The sequence below is a fragment of the Chrysemys picta genome, chromosome 7 (genome assembly GCF_011386835.1).
Source record: "Chrysemys picta bellii isolate R12L10 chromosome 7, ASM1138683v2, whole genome shotgun sequence".
Taxonomy (NCBI): domain Eukaryota; kingdom Metazoa; phylum Chordata; order Testudines; family Emydidae; genus Chrysemys; species Chrysemys picta.
Window position 1 is genome coordinate 51929429 of NC_088797.1, and position 21761 is coordinate 51951189.

The following is a 21761-nucleotide window of genomic DNA, read 5'->3' on the forward strand; positions in this document are numbered from 1 at the left end:
GCAGCGCGGCGACGAGAGTGATGAGCAAATTGACATGGACATAGACCTCTCACAAAGTACAGGCCCTAGCAATGTGCAAATCATGGTGTTACTGGGGAAGGTTCATGCCGTGGAACGCCGATTCTGGGCCCGGGAAACAAGCATAGACTGGTGGGACCGCATCGTGTTGCAGGTGTGGGACGATTCCCAGTGGCTGCGAAACTTTCGCATGCGTAAAGGCACTTTCATGGAACTTTGTGACTTGCTTTCCCCTGCCCTGAAGCGCCAGAATACCAGGATGAGAGCAGCCCTCACAGTTGAGAAGCGAGTGGCGATAGCCCTGTGGAAGCTTGCAACGCCAGACAGCTACCGGTCAGTCGGGAATCAATTTGGAGGGGGCAAATCTACTGTGGGGGCTGCTGTGATCCAAGGAGCCAACGCAATCAAAGACCTGCTGATATCAAGGGTACTGACTCTGGGAAATGTGCAGGTCATAGTGGATGGCTTTGCTGCAATGGGATTCCCAAACTGTGGTGGGGCGATAGACGGAACCCATATCCCTATCTTGTCACCGGAGCACCAAGCCACCGAGTACATAAACCGCAAGGGGTACTTTTCAATGCTGCTGCAAGCCCTGGTGGATCACAAGGGACGTTTCACTAACGTCAACGTGGGATGGCCGGGAAAGGTACATGATACTCGCGTCTTCAGGAACTCTGGTCTGTTTCAAAAGCTGGAGGAAGGGACTTTCTAACCGGACCAGAAAATAACTGTTGGGGATGTTGAAATGCCTATAGTTATCCTTCGGGACCCAGCCTACTCCTTAATGCCATGGCTCATGAAGCCTTACACAGGCAGCCTGGACAGTAGTCAGGACCCGTTCAACTATAGGCTGAGCAAGTGCCGAACGGTGGTGGAATGTGCATTTGGACGTTTAAAAGCGCGCTGGCACAGTTTACTGACTTGGATAGACCTTAGTGAAGCCAATATTCCAATTGTTATTGCTGCTTGCTGTGCGCTCCACAATATCTGTGAGAGTAAGGGGGAGACATTTATGGCAGAGTGGGAGGTTGAGACAAATCGCCTGGCCGCTGATTACGCGCAGCCAGACACCAGGGCGGTTAGAAGAGTACAGCAAGGTGTGGTGCGCATCAGAGAAGCTTTGAAAACGAGTTTTGTGACTGGCCAGGCTACAGTGTGAAACTTCTGTTTGTTTCTCCTTGATGACCCCCCCCCCCCCGGTTCACTCTACTTCCCTGTACGCTAACCACCCTCCCCTCCCCCCTTCGAGCATCGCTTGCAGAGGCAATAAAGTCATTGATAATTCACATTCATGCATTCTTTATTAATTCATCACACAACTAGGGGGATAACTGCCAAGGTAGCCCGGGAGGGGTGGGAGCGGAGGGAAGGACAAGGACACACTGCACTTTAAAACTTTAAAACTTTAACTCTTATTGAAGGCCAGCCTTCTGATGCTTGGGCAATCATCCGGGTGGAGTGGCTGGGTGGCCGGAGGCCCCCCCACCGCATTCTTGGGTGTCTGGGTGAGGAGGCTATGGAACTTGGGGAGGAGGGCTGTTGGTTACACAGGGGCTGTAGCAGCGGTCTCTGCTCCTGCTGCCTTTCCTGCAGCTCAACCATACGCTGGAGCATATCAGTTTGATGCTCCAGCAGTCGGAGCATCGACTCTTGCCTTCTGTCAGCAATCTGACGCCACCTATCCTCTTCAGCCCGCCACTTGCTCTCTTCAGCCCGCGATTCAGCCTGCCACCTCTCCTCTCGTTCATATTGTGCTTTTCTGCACTGTGACATTGATTGCCTCCACGCATTCTGCTGTGCTCTGTCAGCGTGGGAGGACATCTGGAGCTCCAAGAACATATCATCCCGAGTCCACCATCTTCTCCTTCTAATCTTCACTAGCCTCTGTGAAGGAGAAACATTTGCAGTTGGTGGAGGAGAAGGGAGAGGTGGTTAAAAAAGATACATTTTAGAGAACAATGGGTACACTCTTTCACGTTAAATTTTGCTGTTCACATTACACAGCACATGTGCTTTCGTTACAAGGTCGCATTTTCCCTCTTATATTGAGGGCCTGCCGGTTTGGTGTGAGAGATCACTCAGGCAGTGCCAGGCAACAGAATTCGGCTTGCAGGCAGCCATGGTAAGCCACAGTCTTTTGGCTTTTTTAACCTTCCTAACATGTGGGAATGGTTTCAAACAGCAGCGCCCTTATTTCCCATACCAAGCACCCGTTGGGTTAGCCATTTAAAATGGGTTTGCAATGTAAAAGGAGGGGCTGCGTTTTCCGGGTTAACATGCAGCACAAACCCAACTAACCACCCTCCCCCCCCCTCAATTCTCTGGGATGATCACTTCATCCCTCCCCCCCCACCGCATGGCTAACAGCAGGAAATATTTCTGTTCAGCCAAGCAGGAACGGGCACCTCTGAATGTCCCCTTAATAAAATCACCCCGTTTCAACCAGGTGACCATGAATGATATCACTCTCCTGAGGATAGCAAAGAGAGATAAGTAATGGATGTTGTCTGCATGCCAGCAAATACCGGGACTATACGCTGCCATGCTTTGTTATGCAATGATTCCAGACTACGTGCTACTGGCCTGGCGTGGTAAAATGTCCTACCATGGCGGACGGGATAAGGCAGTCCTCCCCAGAAACCTTTTGCAAAGGCTTTGGGAGTACATGAAGGAGCGCTTTCTGGAGATGTCCCTGGAGGATTTCTGCTCCATCCCCATACACGTTAACAGACTTTTCCAGTAGCTGTACTGGCCGTAATTGCCAGGGCAAATTAATCATTAATCATTAAACATGCTTGCTTTTAAACCATGTGTAATATTTACAAAGGTCGTGTAGACGTCCGGGGTGGGGCTCATCCCTCACAGGGATGAGTTGGTAGCCAAGTCGCCTCACGGCACGAGGCTGGGCTACCGTTCAGTCTCACAAGTCCAAGCCCTCAGTCGGCGAGGGGCAGCAAGCAACCAGTAGTTCAGGGCTCAGGCCCTTAGGCAGGGGCTGAGCAAACAAACAGTACTTTAGGGCTCAGGCCCTCAGGCAGGGGCTGAGCAAACAAACAGTACTTCAGGGCTCAGGCCCTCAGGCCTGCAAAGGCCGATTTTAGCGCAAATCCCCTCGTCGGAGGTGGAGTAAAGAAACCGGTTTAAAGGGCCCTTTAAGTCGAAAAAAAGGGCTTCATCGTGTGGACGTGTCCAGGCTTAATTCGATTTAACGCTTCTAAATTCGACCTAAACTCGTAGTGTAGACCAGGCCTTAGTCTCAGGAGCCTATCCTATAGCTTCTTGAGGAGACATCCATTATCCCTTCAAGTCTTTTCATTTCAAATCAGGTCACTGTTCCAGACAGTTACAAGAGGTAAGGAACAAGATGGGGTACAACAGTGTAGCTGGCTATTTGCTAACAAAATTGGCAAGGCTACAACTACTCTTTCTGGGCTCAGTGGTTCAACCTTGTCTCCTTGTGACCTGGGTTTTAGTTTGTGTCACAAAATGTGTTAGACTAACCTGTCCTCTTCCTGCTTTGGGAACCAGGCGTTCTGCACAGTTCAGCACAATCAGCAGCCTGTGCCAAGAATGGAGCAGCATGGTCAGATGGAACGGGCAGAGCTGTGCAGTGCCTCTGGTCTGCACATAGATCCTTTAAGATGGTGTAAACAGCTTTAATTAGGAATAATGGGATACAGATAAGGAGAAGAAACCATCAGCTAATGCTCAGGAAACATCTTGCTGCATGTGGGATGAAACAGACTGTGAAGTAGGCATGTAGGGAAAGTGGGGGAGCCTCAGTGCTTGAGACATTCCAAATTCTACTTCCCAGAGCACAGCAGACTGACCTCTACAGAAGGCCATGCCCATGGAGTTCTGGCCCCTCCATGGGTTTCCTTCTCTGCTGAACCCTGACTCTCCCCCAGGTGGCTAGTGGCAAAGGCCAAACAAGCAAACTGAAGATCGTGTAAGAAAGTTCATACCCAAACTTGACAGCCCCTCCCTAGGTCTTTTCCTCCCTCCTGGGTGATCGTGCTGGGTGCCCCCCACTCCACAGACCTGGCAGCCAAGCCTAACAAGAGTCTGCCCTATCTCTGGCAGAGTATCAGTGCAGCTCCAGCTTCCCCTATCCTGCTGTTTATAGGTATCCCTTTGCCAAACATGCTCTGCTGCAAAGGCCCACAAATTCCATCAGCCCTCAATCAACATTTCAGAGTTTCATAGAATTTAAAGACAGAAGGACCCATTAGATCATTCCCAGGATTCCCTCTGGCTGGCTGAGAGAGAGGAAGCTTGCACTACTCACAATTCAAGGCTCCAGTCCTGCATTACAGGCAAAGTGAAGAGCCTAGCTTCCCCTTAAGCTACAACCTACTGCCCAGGACCACTTCCTGTTTTCCAGTTACTGCCTCCGGAGTCTGTGTTTGCAGAACACCCCTGGGAATGGGGTACCAAGTCTGAAAGTGCTAATAGAACTTGGTACCCAGAGCAGTAAGGCAGTTGCTACAGGAAACAGTAAGCCTAGGCAGGGAGCCAGAGCTGCTCTCTGTGATTCTTGGCAGGGGTGCAAGGATGCCTGGGATGTGACATTAATACACTGTAATGGAGAACTAGGTGATACCAGAATAAGCAAATGAGGGATTTGTGCCTTCAAAGAAGAAGAGTATCTGGCAATTCTTGGTTGGCAATCTATGTCCAGTCTACAGTAAAATAATGAAGCAGTTATTAACAAAGATCTATAAACACATAAGCATTGTCTTACAAATCATGGCATAAATCTGATTACAGAGTAGGAGGGGGAAGGGCAGGAGGTACATATAATATAGCTAGATAGTAGGAAAACATTTGATACATCTTACTTGAAAATTAATTTTGATTGACTTAGCTATGAGCGCTGTCAGCTGTCTTTATCAGAGCATTTAGGCAGGCATTTCTAGGCCATATCTATGGCTTGCTGAGCTGACCCTGTTATCCTGACTCTGTGGCTCCATGTAACTTGTCTCCTGAGATATGTTGCCAGTTGCCATTTGTGTTTTCTGCTGAAGATTGAGACTCTGGGCTGGGGATCAGTCGGTGTAAATGAGTGAAGCACCACTGGTTTCAGCAGAGTTGGTCTTTGGGACTTTGAAGGAGCAATCCTGATGTACACCAGCTGAGGATCCAGCCTTCTATTTTTGCTGATCAGACAATGGAGGGAGACTCCAACAAACAAACATAAAATCAGGAAGTCATGGAAGGCCCCAATCTAGCCAAGAGCAGATCCCAGGAAGTGACACAGTGACAGTCAGTCCAGTTTGGGTCAAAGATCACCCCAACCTGACAGTTTAATGCTGAAGCATTCATCAGGTGACACATTGGATTACTTCCTCATGCATTAAAGTTGGTGGTAAATACTATTCAAACTGCTGCTGACACCAAACGGAGTGTGAGAAGTTGCTGGGGAAGTTGAGAGCCAAGGTGTGGTTTCTGGGGAAGATGTTCCAGGCTGTGCTGAAAGGGAGATGATATACCACAGCTAGATTAGAAAGAACACCAGCTGAAGGATCCGTGGTTTATTTCAAACCATGCTGAGTGTGAGGCTCTGAAAGGAACCTTTCAGAAATGATTGTCAGAAGTTCATGATGTTAGTTTAGCTCCTGATTTGGATAGTGAGAGTGTTTTCCATATTTTCCAGACACCCATAGCCCACAATGATGAGCCCTGTGCAATGTCTATTAATAAAGTAATTAAACCATGACATTTTACACCTTTAATTCTAACATCTGGGATTTGGTTTGTGGGGTATTTATATTCCATGTTGCTTCTCTTATTTTGTACAGATTTTACCTGGGTGTAGTAATATTTATTACATTTTGATTATATAAACTAATAACGTAGATCTGAAATAACTGGACTGGATGGGGCAAAATCCTAGAGATTATAGTGCAGGGAACAGTCCTACACTGATTAGGGATGGACTGATGATCTGTAAGTTCTTTCACTTCTATGAGTCTGTGAATAACAGATGGGATTGCTGGTTGGGACTGAGGGGCATCAGCAGAGGGGTGGGGTTGGGAAGCCTAGGATTGGTATAGCAGAGGGGGTTTTGGGTTGGAAATCAGGGGCATTGGCAGAACGGTGTGTGTGGGGGCCCCCCAGGACTGAAATAGCTTGAGGAATTGCAGATTGGGTTTGAGGGACTGTAAAGCTGCCTGCTCTAACTCAGAGTGTGAGTACCAACCTCAGCACAGACATTTAAGAAGCAAGGTATAAACTCCAGGTTGGTTGTGAGTTCTATACTTAGATTTCACCAGCCGATTATCATGTGTAAACTCCTCAGGCACTATAGCAACTTAAACATGGAGTCACAGACAGTCCCCTGGAGTACTCTGATCTGTATTGCCACCCAGGGAAGCCTGCCTTTGTGATAGATGGTCCCTCACACCCAGAATCCCAGCAATATTCAGGTTACTCCCAGTCCCAAAGGCCCAGTCACTCACCCAAGGTCAATTGCACCTTAGATTTCACACCAAAGACAACACATGTGGTCACTCCTGCAATAAACTATATAAAGGTTTAGTAAAGCGGAAGAGGAAAGAAGAGTGTTATTTACAAGGTTAAAGCAGGTAAACATAGATGCACACAAATGAGTTCCAGTGTTAAGTTTTGAAAAGTAATAGAAGCTTCTCCAATAGCCAAGCTCTAGCTGTCCTTTAGGGCTAACGCAGGCCAAATGCTGAGCAGTTCTTGCTAGGCCTAGTAATCCTTGCCCCTCAGAGTTAAATCAGCACAGAGATCCAATTCCTTCTTATTATCTCCCTCCTCCCTTGGGCTTCCAGCTGCAAGCTCAGCTTACAGGAGGAATTCACCTGCCTGGCCCCTCTTCATGGGAGCAGGGGACAACATCAAACATTGTTTGTTATCTGTATTGCCCCACTACAGTCTGTCTGTCCTCACTTAGGGAACTTGGCCTTCTCTCAACAAGACCTATGCTTCCTCACTGGCCTTGCAGCAGTGGGGTGTGGTAAGGTGGCCTTCCAGCTGTGATTAGCTCTTATTTCGCATTTGGGGTCAGGTGGCTAGTCCTTTCCATGCAGTATGGGATATAGAATCATAGAATATCAGGGTTGGAAGGGACCTCAGGAGGTCATTTAGTCCAGCCCCCTGCTCAAAGCAGGACCAATCCCCAACTAAATCATCCCAGCCAGGGCTTTGTCAAGCCTGACCTTAAAAACCTCTAAGGAAGGAGATTCTACCACCTCCCTATGTAACCCATTCCAGTGCTTCACCACCCTTCTAGTGAAAAAGTTTTTCCTAATATCCAACCTAAACCTCCCCCACTGCAACTTGAGACCATTACTCCTTGTTCTGTCATCTGCTACCACTGAGAACAGTCTAGATCCATCCTCTTTGGAACCCCCTTTCAGGTAGTTGAAAGCAGCTATCAAATCTCCCCTCATTCTTCTCATCTGCAGACTAAATAAGCCCAGTTCCCTCAGCCTCTCCTCATAAGTCTTGTGCTCCAGCCCCCTAATCATTTTTGCTGCCCTCCACTGGACTCTTTCCAATTTTTCCACATTCTTCTTGTAGTGGGGGGCCCAAAAACTGGACACAGTACTCCAGATGAGGCCTCACCAATGCCGAATAAAGGGGAATGATCACATCCCTCTATCTACTGGCAATGCTCCTATTTATATAGCCCAAAATGCTGTTAGCCTTCTTGACAACAAGGGCACACTGTTGACTCATATCCAGCTTCTTGTCCACTGTAACCCCTAGATCCTTTTCTGCAGAACTGCTGCCTAGCCACTTGGTCCCTAGTCTGTAGCAGTGCATAGGATTCTTCTGTCCTAAGTGCAGGACTCTGCACTTGTCCTTGTTGAACCTCATCAGATTTCTTTTGGCCCAATCCTCTAATTTGTCTATGACCCTCTGTATCCTATCCCTACCCTCCAGCATATCTATCACTCCTCCCAGTTTAGTGTCATCTGCAAACTTGCTGAGGATGCAATCCACGCCATCCTTCAGATCATTAAGGGTAGCTAGTAACCTGCTCGCCATCAAATGCAGGAAAGAGCCTTCAGAGGGGCGGCCAGTCAGCCCATTCCACTATTCTAATGCAGAGAGATCAGGAGCCATTATCCCTCACCCTGCTGCTACTGACCCTGTAACACTTCCAGGACTGGAAAGGGGTAGGGAGCCTTGTACATGGTTGGACGGGGGATATGTGGGTCAGTAGTGCAGACAGCTGAGTGAAGAGCTAATCTCCAAGGGATGAACAGGCAATCATCTTTATGCCAACTTTTGGCTTCCCAATAGCATCAATAACCATGCTGTTTGACAAACATGTGACCCATTCAGCCCCTCTCTTCTCCTGGGAATTGCTGACCCTTCAGTCTACTTGCAATCCTTAGTGAGATAAGAGAACAAATAATGAGTGGAAGAAGCCCTGAAACGTCTACAGGTGATGAAGCCATGAGCAAAATCTTAATTTACTTCTACAAAATACATCTTGCCACCTTGAGCACAGCAGCTGTCTGCCAGGGAGAGGGGCTGGTGAGGGTCCACAGAGGAGCAGCTACCTATGTAGACTCCTGCATCTGGGGGTCCTTGTGGCACTGGCAGACCAGGTGCCAGCGCATGCCAAGGTCCCCATGTTTCAGCTGAACCCTGACAAATACAAGGCTGGAACCAGGCTGGCTCCCCTGTCTGTTAGTATTGTTTAAATAGTGGTTAGGATTGTAAGAATGTGTTCAGTGTTCAGATGTAATGGAATGGTTGTGAGTTGCTGCCGGCATTTGCAATACAAATGTTTGCGCATTTGTATTGCAAGCCTGTTGAACTGTGTAAATCACCAGACAGTTGAGAAATATTAACTATTGTGAAGTGCTGATCTCCAACAGAAAGTGTAACCTCTTACCCAACAGGAAAAGGTCTTCAGCACCAGATGGTCTATTGAGGGACATTAAAAAGGAATGAAGACTGTTGTTTGGTCCTCCCCCCACCATGAAGATGAATCATGTAAGGGGATTCCTCCCAACAGCTGAGTTCACAGCTCAGCATACTCGAGAGGAGCAGGGAAATAAAAACCTCTAACAAGGACTAACTGGATCTCTACGCTGATCGAACTCTGAGGGCTAAGGAGTACTAGGCATAAGCAAGAAATCCCCGGTGCTTAACCTGGGTTAGCCCTGAAGGACAGGTAGAGCTTGCTTATTATAGAAGCTTCTATTACCTTTCGAAACTTAAGATTGAAACTCACTTGTGTGTATCTATGTTTATTTGCATTAACCTTGTAAGTAACTCTCTTGTTTTCTTTTCCTATATAATGAATCTTTAGATAGTTTATTATAGGATTGTTTATAAGCATTGTCTTTGGGGTGAGATCTAAGGTTCAATTGACCTGGGGTAAGTGACTGGTGCTTTGGGACTGGGAGTAACCTGAATACTGCTGTGATTCTTCGTGTAAGGGATCATCTGTCACAAAGGCAGGCTCACCTGGGTGGTGAGACAGACCAGAGTACCCCAGGGGACTATCTGTGGTTCCATGTTCAGGCTCTTATAGTCCCTGAGGAGTTTACACTTGATAACTGGTTGGTAAAGTCTAAGTGCAGGATTGTTTATAAGCATTGTCTTTGGGGTGAGATCTAAGGTTCAATTGACCTGGGGTAAGTGACTGGTGCTTTGGGACTGGGAGTAACCTGAATACTGCTGTGATTCTTCGTGTAACGGATCATCTGTCACAAAGGCGGGCTCACCTGGGTGGTGAGACAGACCAGAGTACCCCAGGGGACTATCTGTGGTTCCATGTTCAGGCTCTTATAGTCCCTGAGGAGTTTACACTTGATAACTGGTTGGTAAAGTCTAAGTGCAGAACTCAGAGCCAATTTGGGGTTTGTGGCCTGCTTCCTAAATATCTGCTCTGAGGTTGGTACTCATGCTTTTGAGCCACTGATGGACAGTCTAACAGTTCCTTCTTTGTACCTCCTCAGGGTTCATGGGCTTAGGAGGCCTTAGTCCCTGCCCCTCGAGGCAAAAATTTCTAGTGAACTCCATGGGGGAGTTTTCCTGCCTCTTTGATCCCTCCTGTGGTTTTCTCCAGGGGGAGGAGGCACTAGCCACTGTTCTTAATGGAGCTAATCTACACGTTAAGTCTCTCTGTATAACTTTGAGGTAAGGAGACCATCATCCTGCTTATTTAAAGCTGATGTACTGGCCAAAACAGGAAGAGAACCTGGACTTTCCTTCAACTGGACAAAGGTAGGATTAATGCATAGGACAGGGAGTGTTGGCCCTGTTATCTCTTAGCATGTCCACGTATGCCAAGGGGAACCCCTGCCCTGGTGACTGTTGCACAGAGCTATACATTTGCTGCCTCTGCATTGCATAAAGTCTGTGAGGGCTGCTGCACTGGTAACGTGAAGTCTCCTAAATGCTCTGGCTGTGCTGGCTATAGAGTGCATCACCTCTGGCTTTCTCCTCTTCTCCTCGATGTTGTCATCATAATGGAACCATTATTTTCCACCTGGTCCCTGAGCAGCTCTGCTGTCCATTTACTCAGGCACTTGCTCTGTTTTATTCTGGCCTTGCTGTTTCAAAAGCTCTCTCAATTCATTGTATGGGGCTTTTTTCTACTCTGCTAGCTTCTTCTGCCTCTCAGCTGCTTTCACATTTGACTCCCATTCAGAACAACATGCAATGTTATATTGCTTCTAAAATACCCTGTTAAACTACCTTCTTTCCTCCTTCTAGCTGCTGACCTCATGCCATCAATCATAGAATCATAGAATCATAGAATATCAGAGTTGGAAGGGACCTCAAGAGGTCATCTAGTCCAACCCCCTGCTCAAGGCAGGACCAATTCCCAGCTAAATCATCCCAGCCAGGGCTTTGTCAAGCTAGGCCTTAAAAACCTCCAAGGAAGGAGACTCCACCACCTCCCTAGGTAATCCCATTGCACTGTCACTGTCAACATTTGCAATGTTCCTAGCATTCATCTCACAGCAGTAGCCTGCTAATATCAGCAATGATTGTGGGCCAGAAATATCTCAGGTTGTCCTTGCTCTAATTTTCACTGCTCCAGTGACTATAAACACTATGAAAATAAGCCCCTTTCCTCCTCTGACTGATTGATTGTAATTCTCAGTACACTCTGTTTTCTCCTATTGCCAAACACCTGCTCTCAGGAGGAGAGCATGGTTCCCAAGCCACTGGGATGGTGGAGCTCAAGTGAGGCAAGCATCTGGAACCCTGGTCTTTGTGAACCCATCAGAACCCAGTGGTTTAAAATGCAGTATATTATCATAACAGTATGCAGCTTAGGCATCCCCCAGCCCCATCCAAGGGAGAGGGGCTAGCAGCTGAGGCTGAGGTCTGCGTGTGGGAAACTAGGAGAAAAGTAGGGAAGCAGGAGCAGGAGCTTTCGTAATCCTCATACCACAAAAAGCTCTCTTCCCAGTCCACAAGGTCAGGCTACCAGGATATACCTGAACTGAGAAGATACCTGGTTTTGTATTTAGGAGATGGAAGGAGCAGGAGAGTGGGATAAAGGTCCCATTAAAGTATCCAGTATGCTGGGGCCATTTCCTGACAGTATTAGCTTCCTAGTGAGGTTGTGACCCAGGGACTGCTTGGTGCCAACTGGCAGAGGACTTAGGGGGCGCATGGGGTATTACAGGGATCCCCGGGATTGGATATCTGTATAATAGCTCATTGAAAGGTGGCATGTGAAGTCTCTATTGAGAGCCAGTAGCCCACTGGGCATTACGTACAGATAAGATTTAAGGGGTTATGGAGCTATACTGAAAATTATATTCTTAAGGCCTTGGACTTAAGGTAGCTCTCCAGTTGGTGACAGACCTTGGAAATGTTCTTTGCAGGCAGGTGGTAAAAGCCCCTGCCTCTGTCATTTGTGTGTTGTGTGCTTCACACTGAAGACCTATTTGCATACCGATTCAGGGGCAAATTGAGAGATTGTAAAATCTGCGAGAGGAAATTTGCAGATAGAAACAAAGAGCAGGGAGTGTCCTGTTTCTGAACAGGACAAAGGACTAGTCTGGTATATTTTGGAGTGCAAAGCCACACACTGAATCGTTCACCAAAGAGGCATACCAGCAGTGTGCCTGTCTCGTGAAAGGAGGGTCCCAGCCAGCCTGGCTGTGCAGTGCTGCAAGGATTTGGGATGAGCAATAATCTGTAGACATGAGATTATTGTGTTAATTAAATCTGGGCTCTAGAAAACATGTTATGATTTTATTTGATATGTAACCATTTGTTTCCAATACTTTTACTAGCTACTACTTGAATCCTTGTGCTTTCTTTAAATAACTTATCCTTGTTTTCACTGAGTGCTGTGAGTAAAGCAGAGTGGTATCTGAGGTGCTTTGGAAGCAGTGGATCTGTGAATCTTGTGCGTATCCAGTGGCCCAGGGGCTGGGCATTGCAGGGAGTTGCACAGGGCTCGAGGGTGGAAGTGCACCTTACTGGTCTGTAAAGTACCAGTGGCGGGCAGTGCTTGTGTTGCTAGTGCAGTCGGGAGCTGACCCACAGCAGGCAGTGGTAGGGCTCCCCCCATGAAGGGTAGCAGATACCCCCAGGAAGCATCAGAGACAGGCAGGCCAAAAGCAGCCATGGCCTCTGACTTTACAAACCCCAAGGCTCTTTCTACACTGCAAAATAGCCAACTATGGTAATGAGACATAAGCTGGAGGTGTATCCATGGCCCCCAGCCCCTCGTCAGCACACGCCCCCACAGTACACTAAGGATACGGCATGCCTCAAGCTAGACTAACCACTGTGCCATCCTTCACCAGTGTGGTGACAATGAGCATATGGATTGCTGGTTTAATAGCTCCATAGTCCTACCACCAACCCACAGTGCACTGGGCACAGCTTAGGAGGCCTGCCTAGGCTTAGTCTGCACTCCACAGCACAAGGCTAAGTTTATTGGAAGCACTTACCTGTATAAATAGCACTGCTGTTTTCCCAGTGAGCAGCCTCAGTAACTAGCACGTCTCAGAGGAGGCCTTCCTTTGAGCTGGCTGCACTGGCCCAAGAGAAATTCTGCTTGAGCCTATCACAGGTTCTCTACACTCCTGAGTGTCCACCAAAGGGACAATCATGGACTACCAGCAGCAATTCTGTCCTGTACTTCTCAGGCACCAGCACCTGCTAGCAAACCTCACCAGGGGGCCTCATTTTCCCTATGGGAGATGCTGTGTACAACAAACCTGCTCCTAGAAAAATCCCACCCTTTTGTTCCACAGCGGGGTGCTCTTCTGAGCTGTAGTCCTCTCCTTGTTCAGGGAAGGATCAGCCTGCTGAGCCTCAATAAACTCCCTTGGAGTCTCACTCAAGTTAAGAGCAGACTCTGGCAAAGCAGTGGAATCTCATCCCTTGCTCCCGCAGCCCTCCCTGCTTTCCATAGACAAGCCAGGCGAGATAGAGCCATAGGCTTTCTGGCTGCAAGTTATGATATTAAGCTGCTGAGACGTGGCTAAAATATCGTTACCAATTCAAACATCAGTGGGAAGCCGATTCCTAATGCCTGCAACATCTCCTTTAAACTCTTTGAGCTAGAGGTCGATCTTGGCCTATGGCACAGGTATGGGGAGTTCAATCAAAGCTAATATATTTAAACTCTTACCAGGAAGTCTGTCTTCCTCCCTTATCAGACTATCTGTGACCAAAGTGACTTGGGACGCTGTGTCCTTCCAGCCCTTGCAATCTATGCCATTTACCTTAGTATTTTTAATAAGTTCTTCACTACCCTCCCAAGGTTCAGTCCTGATATAGTTCACTATGTCTTCCTCCTGCTCTATTGCTGCTTCGGGGCAATGGGAGTGGCACTCACTGTGGCAAGTGGGGATGTAGGTCATGGGGTTACCTTAAGTTATGGGCAGTTTCATTTTATATGGCTGGTAGCCCCACAATGATGGCAGACTGCCTGCCTTCTCTTTTGGGAGAGGGCTTTAAAATTTGGATTCTCTGGTGTTTTTATCAAAGTTGGGGTTAGGTTTATTTCCAATCCCCCCTTCCCTCTTAACCTGGATGACAGAGGGACTTTTCTTCCCCTGGGATCCTCCATGGACCCTGGATTCAACATATTCATCATGGTATTTGGTCCTGCCATGCGGGCAGGGGACTGGACTTGATGACCTCTCGAGGTCCCTTCCAGTCCTAGAATCTATGATTCTATGAATCAGCAGTTTCCGCATCCTCTAAAACTGTGGCTGTTTTTTTCTCACAGATGGCTGCCTTTATGTCTGCTGTACCTACCCATAACAATTGCTCCTGGGCCATCAGATCAAATGGTTTTCCATAATCACCTTCAGCCCTCATCCCCATTATCCATTTTCTCATAAAATTACACATTTTGTGCACATATTCAAAACGAGTGACACTGTCAAATATTCTGAGGTTTCTGTACTTCAGTTGAAACAACGAGAAGTCCTTGTGGCACCTAGAGACCAACACATTTATTTGGGCATAAGCTTTCGTGGACTATAGCCCACTTCATCAGATGCATGTAGTGAAAATACAGTAAGCGGGTATAAATACACAGCACATGCAAAGATGGGAGTTGCCTTACCAAATGGGGGGGTCAGTGCTAACGAGGCCAATTAAATTAGGGTGAATGTGGCCCATTCCCAACTGTTGACAAGAAGGGGTGAATATCAAGAGAGGGAAAAAATTTTTGTAGTGACCCAGCCACTCCCAGTCTTTATTCAGGCCTAATTTGATGGTGTCAAGTTTGCAAATTAGATCCAGTTCTGCAGTTGCTCATTGAAGTCTGTTTTTGAATATTTTTTGTTGTTGTTGAACAATGGCCACTTTTAAGTCTGTTGAGTGTCCAGGGAGATTGAAGTGCTCTCCTACTGGTTTTTGAATGTTACAATTCTTGATGTCTGATTTGTGTCCATTTATCCTTTTGCGTAGAAACTGTCCAGTTTGGTCAATGTACATGGCAGAGGGGCATTGCTGACACATGATGGCATATATCACATTGGTAGATGTGCAGGTGAACGAGCCACTGATGGTGTGGCTGATGTAGTTAGGTCCTATAATGGTGTCCCTTGAATAGATATGTGGACAGAGTTGGCAATGGGGTTTGTTGCAGGGATGGTTCCTGGGTTAGTGTTACTGTTGTGTGGTGTATAGTTGCTGGTGAGTATTTGCTTCGGGTTGGGGAGCTATCTGTAAGCAAGGACTGGCCTGTCTCCCAAGGTCTGTGAGAGTGAGGGATCATCCTTCAGGATAGGTTGTAGAACATTGATGGTGCACTGGAGAAGTTTTAGTTGGGGGCTGTAGGGGATGGCTAGTGGCGTTCTGTTACTTTCTTGGTTGGGCCTGTCCTGTAGTAGGTGACTTCTGGGTACCCTTCTGGCTCTTTCAATCTGTTTCTTCACTTCCCCATGTGGGTACTGAAGTTTTAAGAATGCTTGATAGAGATCCTGTAGGTGTTTATCTCTGTCTGAGGAATTGGAGCAAATGCGGTTGTATCTTAGGGCTTGGCTGTAGATAATGGATTGTGTGATGTGGTCTGGATGAAAGCTGGAGGCATGTAGGGAAGTATAGCCATCAGTAGGTTTCCGGTATAGGGTGGTGTTTATGTGACCCTTGCTTATTTGCACTGTAGTGTCCAGGAAGTGGATCTCTTACGTGGACTGGTCCAGGCTGAGGTTGATGGTGGGGTGGAAATTGTTGAAATCCTGGTGGAATTCTTCAAGGGCCTCCTTCCCATGGATCCAGATGATGAAGATGTCATCAATGTAGCGCAAGTAGAATAGGGGCACTAGGGGATGAGAGCTCAGGAAGCTTTGTTCTAAGTCAGCCATAAAAATGTTGGCATACTGTGGGAAACCTGTACTTCAGTTGATAGATCTTGGGGTAATCTTAAATCTTTTCAGTACATTTTCTTTATATTTCTATACACCGTAGCATTGTTCACTTCCATATCATTTAAAAACTTGTCTGGCTTTCCCAATTAATCTGGTTAAGAGGACAGGCATCTGATTATCTGATGGGATATTGTGCATCCCACATAGTCTCTCAAAGGTGACAGGAATTCTTCCATATAGTCAGTTTCTTTATCAACTGGGCAGGCTTTCTCCCGCTCCCGTGTGTTGTGGCAGGTACTCACTGGATGGAGACGCTCCTTTTGCTGCATTGTATTGCATTGACTTCATTGCTTGAGCATCCATGAGCCTCCTGTGTGTCTGCTCCTGTCAGGGTTCCTTCCCCACTCTGAACTCTGGGGTACAGATGTGGGGACCCGAATAAAAGACCCCCTAAGCTTATTTTTACCAGCTTAGGTTAAAAGCTTTCCCAAGGCACAAATTCCAGCTTGTCCTTGAACAGTATGCTGCCACCACCAAGTGATTTAGACAAAGAATCAGGGAAAGGACCACTTGGAGTCCTATTCCCCCAAGCCCTACACCCCCTTTCCTGGGGAAGGCTTGAGAATAATATTCTCACCAGTTGGTACAGGTGAACACAGACCCAAACCCTTGGATCTTAAGAACAATGAAAAATCAATCAGGTTCTTAAAAGAAGAATTTATTTTAAAAAAATAAAAGAATCACCTCTGTATGTTTATGACAGCTCCTCAGCTTCTTCTTTGGCTGGCTACTGCCATTTGTTCCATGCGCCTTTGTTGGGCTTTCTCCTCATTTGTCTCAGCTGCTTTGGTCTCCCTGATCCACAGATCCACCTCAGTCCCTGGTGTTCTTGTTCTTCCTGGGCTCTCAGGTGCTGTAATTGGGCCTGCGGTGGGCTCCTGTGTGTCAACTGGGCAGGAGGGTTTTTGGATGCCACGGTTATTAACTCAGTTTCTTCTTCTTCTTTTAAATGCACACTACAGCCTGCGGGAGAGAAAGTGAGGGCCACTCTTCACAGACAGGATAGGTTCAGGCAGGCAGCAGGCGAGGGGGCTGATGATCTGCTCTTGGATGGAGAGGAGAATGAGAATGAGAGTTCAGAACATACACTTTCAATGAACATATAGTCAGGGCTCCAGAGAAGATCAGCACAGCTGGCCCAGCTCTGTGCCCTGCATCCGTAACTGTCTCACCTGCCAGTGTTTCTTATTGGACTGCCCCCTTCACTTTGGCTTCTTCACATCCATTTCTCAGGCAAGGCCCCCTTCCCATGACTGTGGCAAGGAAAATTGAAACCCCAGTGAGATGCACTTTATGACGACAAAATACTGTCCCTAAAGCTCTTGCATTTATAAATATGTCACCCTGGGTAGACAGTGCAACTGGCCTGCATGTTTATTTGCATATGTATAGATTCTGGGGGGGAAATCTCTCTGTGATTAGCACATTCTTTAATATCAATGCAACAACAATTCCCTCCTCCATAGACTCCCTCATCAGATCTAATACAAGTAATTCATAAACCAAGAGACAAGTGAATGCATCAACCAATCAGAATGATAATCCCAACCCTTCACAGCAGCACTTGCCAATAACTGTTGTCTCATCATACACTTCACAACTTCCCTCACCATGCAAATTCATAAAATGCGGTTGTGGTTAAAATTCAGATTTAATACATAAAACAAAACTTCACACCACTACAGCACAGAATACATAGCCATGCAGTTCCTGGTATGCTTTGTCCATCACTGCTAGCAGTGCCCAGCCCTGGCTCCTGAAGCTTGGCAGTGGTCTTCGATACATTGCTAAAGTCCTCTGAGCCTCGTAGGGTATCCTGCCGGAGCTGGGGCTTCCCTTTAGTATTTCTCTAGCATACTAGCTAGTCTGACTTCTTCTCCAGCAGGTGCTGCTGTGGGTGGGATCCCAGCACGGCTGGGAACAGTGTTAAAAATAAATTTCTGTTGGAATTTCAGAGCTTCTAGATGCTGCTGTGGGATTAGGGATTGCAAAGGCTTCAAGTTACCAATTTGCTCATAGAGGCAGTATTTTGAACACCCACTCAGTGCCTGTTTGCATTGCTAGGCGTCTCAATACCATTGCCAGTCTATCTCTGAGCTTCTGGCCACTTACCTCCCAGGGTGCTGAGAAGACAATCAGTTAATGTGTGTTCTGCCAGCTGAAAATATAAAGCACTAAATAAGGGCTAATTATTATTATATTAATCAGATCTTGTTAATCTTCAAGTGGATTTCAAAGCTATTAGCAAATATGCTAACTCGTACTATTTGCCCTTATGCCAGGAGCAGCCTAATCTGGTTGTCTGAAACATTCACTGATCAGATTTCCATTATAGATAAGCTCCTTGTTTGGAGAGAGCCTCTGGGTTCCTTCGCTGATGGAGCTGCATCATGGTCCCATTGAGGAATGAGTTGTGGCCACCCTCTTTGCCAGGTATCAGGGGGTAGCCGTGTTAGTCTGTATCTACAAAAACAACAAGGAGTCTGGTGGCACCTTAAAGACTAACAGATTTATTTGGGCATAAGCTTTTGTGAGTAAAAACCTCACTTCCGAAGAAGTGAGGTTTTTACTCACGAAAGCTTATGCCCAAATAAATCTGTTAGTCTTTAAGGTGCCACCAGACTCCTTGTTGTTCCTCTTTGCCAGGTTAATTGACCGCCATGCCCTTTTCTCTCTGCCCAGCAACCTGCCTGCCCAAAAGAAGCTTTCCCACTGTGATTGCAAAGCCAGATGGCTGGTTGTAGCGGGGTGGACACCGCTCCTGCCCTGGAGGGCTTGAAACCAGCCCTGAAAGAGGGCTGCAGAGGTTAAAAGCAGCCCTGCAGAGGGCTGCAGCTCTAAAAGCTGGGCTGATTGGGGAAGCGGCAGCAGCTGGGCCACGCCCCAATCAGGCCACAGCTGGCCTGTATATAAAGGCTGGGAGCCAGGCGCTCAGACTCTCTCTCTAGCTGTAGAGGGAGATGGGTCTGGCTGTAGGGAACTAGAGACAGAGTACCTGAGTGGAGGAGGGCTGGGGAGCTCCAGCCTGGAAAGCCCCAGGCTGCAGCCTAGCAGAAGGCCAAGGGGTACTGGGGGTTGCAGAGGGCAGCCCAGGGGTAGGCCAAGGCAGCAGGTCCAAACCCAACCTTGCCAGTGATGAGTAGGCTGTTACTGCAATCTGCCCCAGGACATGGGGCTAGACAATGACTGGCAGTAGCCTTATACTGAGGCAAGGTGGGAACAGTGGGTGGGGGTTCCCCAGGGAGGCGAGACCCTAAGACTGAGGGGTTACTGCTAGGGAGCAGCACCCCAGGTACAAGGGCACTGGGGTCCAGGGAGGGACATGGGGGGCCAGAGGACAGGTAGACCACTGGCCTGCAGAGGGCACTCCAGGATGCTGGAAGAGTTAATTCCTGGAGACTACCAGCAGGAGACGCTGCAGGGGTGAGTCCACTCATCTACACTGGTTTAAGGTATGCTTGTTATTAGAATTGACATTTCTGAGCCTAGCTTTGGAAGCAGCCATCTAACTGAACAGTGATGTCATTATATCCTGAGTGTGGGAGACTGGAAGCCACTTAGCAGCCCACTTTGACACTCAGAAGAAAGATACTTGGCTTTAATAGCTGAATGTTAAATTTCTTACCAGTCTGACAGCAGAGTCTCTCTGTGTGATTGTTCAATCGTTAGCCAAAAGAGTGTGAAGCTGCTATTCTCCTGCAGTGGCTGAAGAGGCCCAGATTGGAATACACATTCAGAAAGCTGTGGAGGCCAAGCAGAATCTACACAGGGATCACTGCAAAGATCAGTCCCTCACTGCCTCATGTCTTTAAAGACATGTTTGCCTGATCTTTTGAAGTGTGCTATCATTAGTGTCGGGCTTCCACCCTGTGTGGTTCTACAACTGCATAAACTTCCATTAGTATTTTCAGGTATGTACTTAGTTTTTAGGGTATGTGCTGTTATTTTGCACATTTTGTAATGTCTTCTTACATTGGTCATGTCTTCTACCAAGGGAAGACTAGGTGGGATGATGCACTAACATTTCACCTCTGGAGATCTAGGTTAAAAGCCTGTTCAGTAAAATGCTGGGCTTATCTTAAAAGCAGCACACCATGCACTGCAACTGGCAATTACTGCTCAAGAGAGGCCTGGAACAAGAAATGCTGAGGCAAAGCTTATGCTGCTGGCCAGGAAAGAGCTGCATTAGCATTAGAATTGAAGTGTATTGTCAGGCGGGTCCCAGAATTGGAAGAGAAGAGACTATTATGGTCAGGATTGAGCAGTAGGGATTTGCACACAGTGCAGGTGTTGCATGCATGGATCACAGCAGACCAGCTCAACATGCCAGAGACCTAAATCATAGTTTAATAACTTTGTATTAATTAAGCTGTTGAGCTTGCTGGACACTAGGTCTCCCCAGGTGCATCCCAGTGTCCTATGTCCTATGAATCCTGCCTTCTGTTCAGGATGCAAAATTCAGCTCTAAACAGAAAGTTGGGTTGCAATTTATGATACAGCTGTCACTGCTTTACAGTACTGTAATTGTAGTAACCACAGTTAGTCCCTGGGCCATTAGACACTGTGTCAATGCATGGCTTCACTTATGTTGGTCTGTGAGTGATTAAAATACCCTATGTAACCCCAATAAATTCAACAGGGCTGCAGGGATGGAAGTCGTCAACAAGAAATGGGGAACTTTGGCCCCCTCTTTACTTCCATGGGGGTGTCCCCCCAAATTCAGTTTTGGAGAAGGGATTTGCCCCTCTCCATCTCAGCTTCCCATCCCGCTGAGCAAGTACTAGTCACAATTGCAGCACCTTCTTATGCTCACAGAGGGAGTGGAGAAGAGAGAATGTGCCCTGCAAAGAGAGGGGAATATACTGAAGGACTGAGTAGACCTGGTTGCTCTGGGAGTGACTGCGCTTCTCTGACCTACCATACCTGTGACATGCAGTCTATATGGTTTTATAAAAATATAAGTGAATATAATGTAACTGGGATATGCTTCATGCAAAAGGTCTCTTGTAAGGTATCATTAAAAAGCTTATAATCTACTGAGTGTGATCATCCCATTTGTATAAATGTACCACTCTTGTATCTAAAACTAGAAATATAAAACATAACTCTGAGGGCCTATTGTAATTATGTAAAGTGTGGGCCATTAAGGATGGTTTGGAATCTTGATGACTCCCATTGTCTGCAGATGGCTGTATTTACCTGTGAGTCTTCCTGTATATGTGTGTGCTGGCAAGTGAGTAATGAAGTCTTGCAGTGACATGTGATCATCTCACCTGAACTGGAATCCATCTTTAACCTGGTGCTTTTCCAGTGAGGGGGGGGTGGAAACCCAGAGGGACAAAGGGTTCCCGCCTTATGCAAAAGATATATAAAGGGGTGGAAGAGAACAAGGGGAGGAGGAGCCATCATGAAGAATCCCCTAGCTATCACCTGAGCTGCAACAAGAGCTGTACCGGGGAAAGAATTGTGCCCAGGCCTGGAAGATGTCCAGTCTGAGAAAAAACTTACTGAAGCATCTCTGAGGGTGAGATTATCTGTATTCAGTTTGATTAGGCATAGATATGCGCCTTTTATTTTATTTTGCTTGGTGACTTACTTTGTTCTGTCTCCTTAGAGACTAACAAATTTATTAGAGCATAAGCTTTCGTGGACTACAGCCCACTTCTTCGGATGCATATAGAGTGGAATAAATTTATGCATCCGAAGAAGTGGGCTGTAGTCCACGAAAGCTTATGCTCTAATAAATTTTAGTCTCTAAGGTGCCACAAGTACTCCTGTTCTTTTTGCGGATACAGACTAACACGGCTGCTACTCTGAAATTTGTTCTGTCTGTTACTGCTTTGAACCACTTAAATCCTACTGTCTGTATTCAATAAAATC

The 21761-nt window shown here is 47.0% G+C and overlaps 1 protein-coding gene and 1 long non-coding RNA gene across 4 annotated transcripts in view; one reads left to right on the forward strand and one right to left on the reverse strand.

Annotated features, from left to right (window-relative positions):
- The window catches only part of BSN (bassoon presynaptic cytomatrix protein), a 463393-nt gene that overhangs the window by 289994 nt on the left and 151638 nt on the right, over positions 1 to 21761 (forward strand). The gene's annotated exons all lie outside the window — the stretch shown is intronic.
- The window catches only part of LOC135972675 (uncharacterized), a 32361-nt gene continuing 11903 nt past the window's right edge, over positions 1304 to 21761 (reverse strand). The window contains exons 2-4 of one of the 2 annotated variants that reach the window (XR_010589149.1): positions 17054 to 17134; positions 16566 to 16921; positions 1304 to 1905 (exon numbers count right to left, since the gene is read on the reverse strand). This is a non-coding gene — a long non-coding RNA (uncharacterized LOC135972675). Of the gene's footprint in view, positions 1906 to 16565; positions 16927 to 17053; positions 17135 to 21761 lie in introns of both variants that reach the window. The other variant, XR_010589148.1, reaches the window with a different exon arrangement.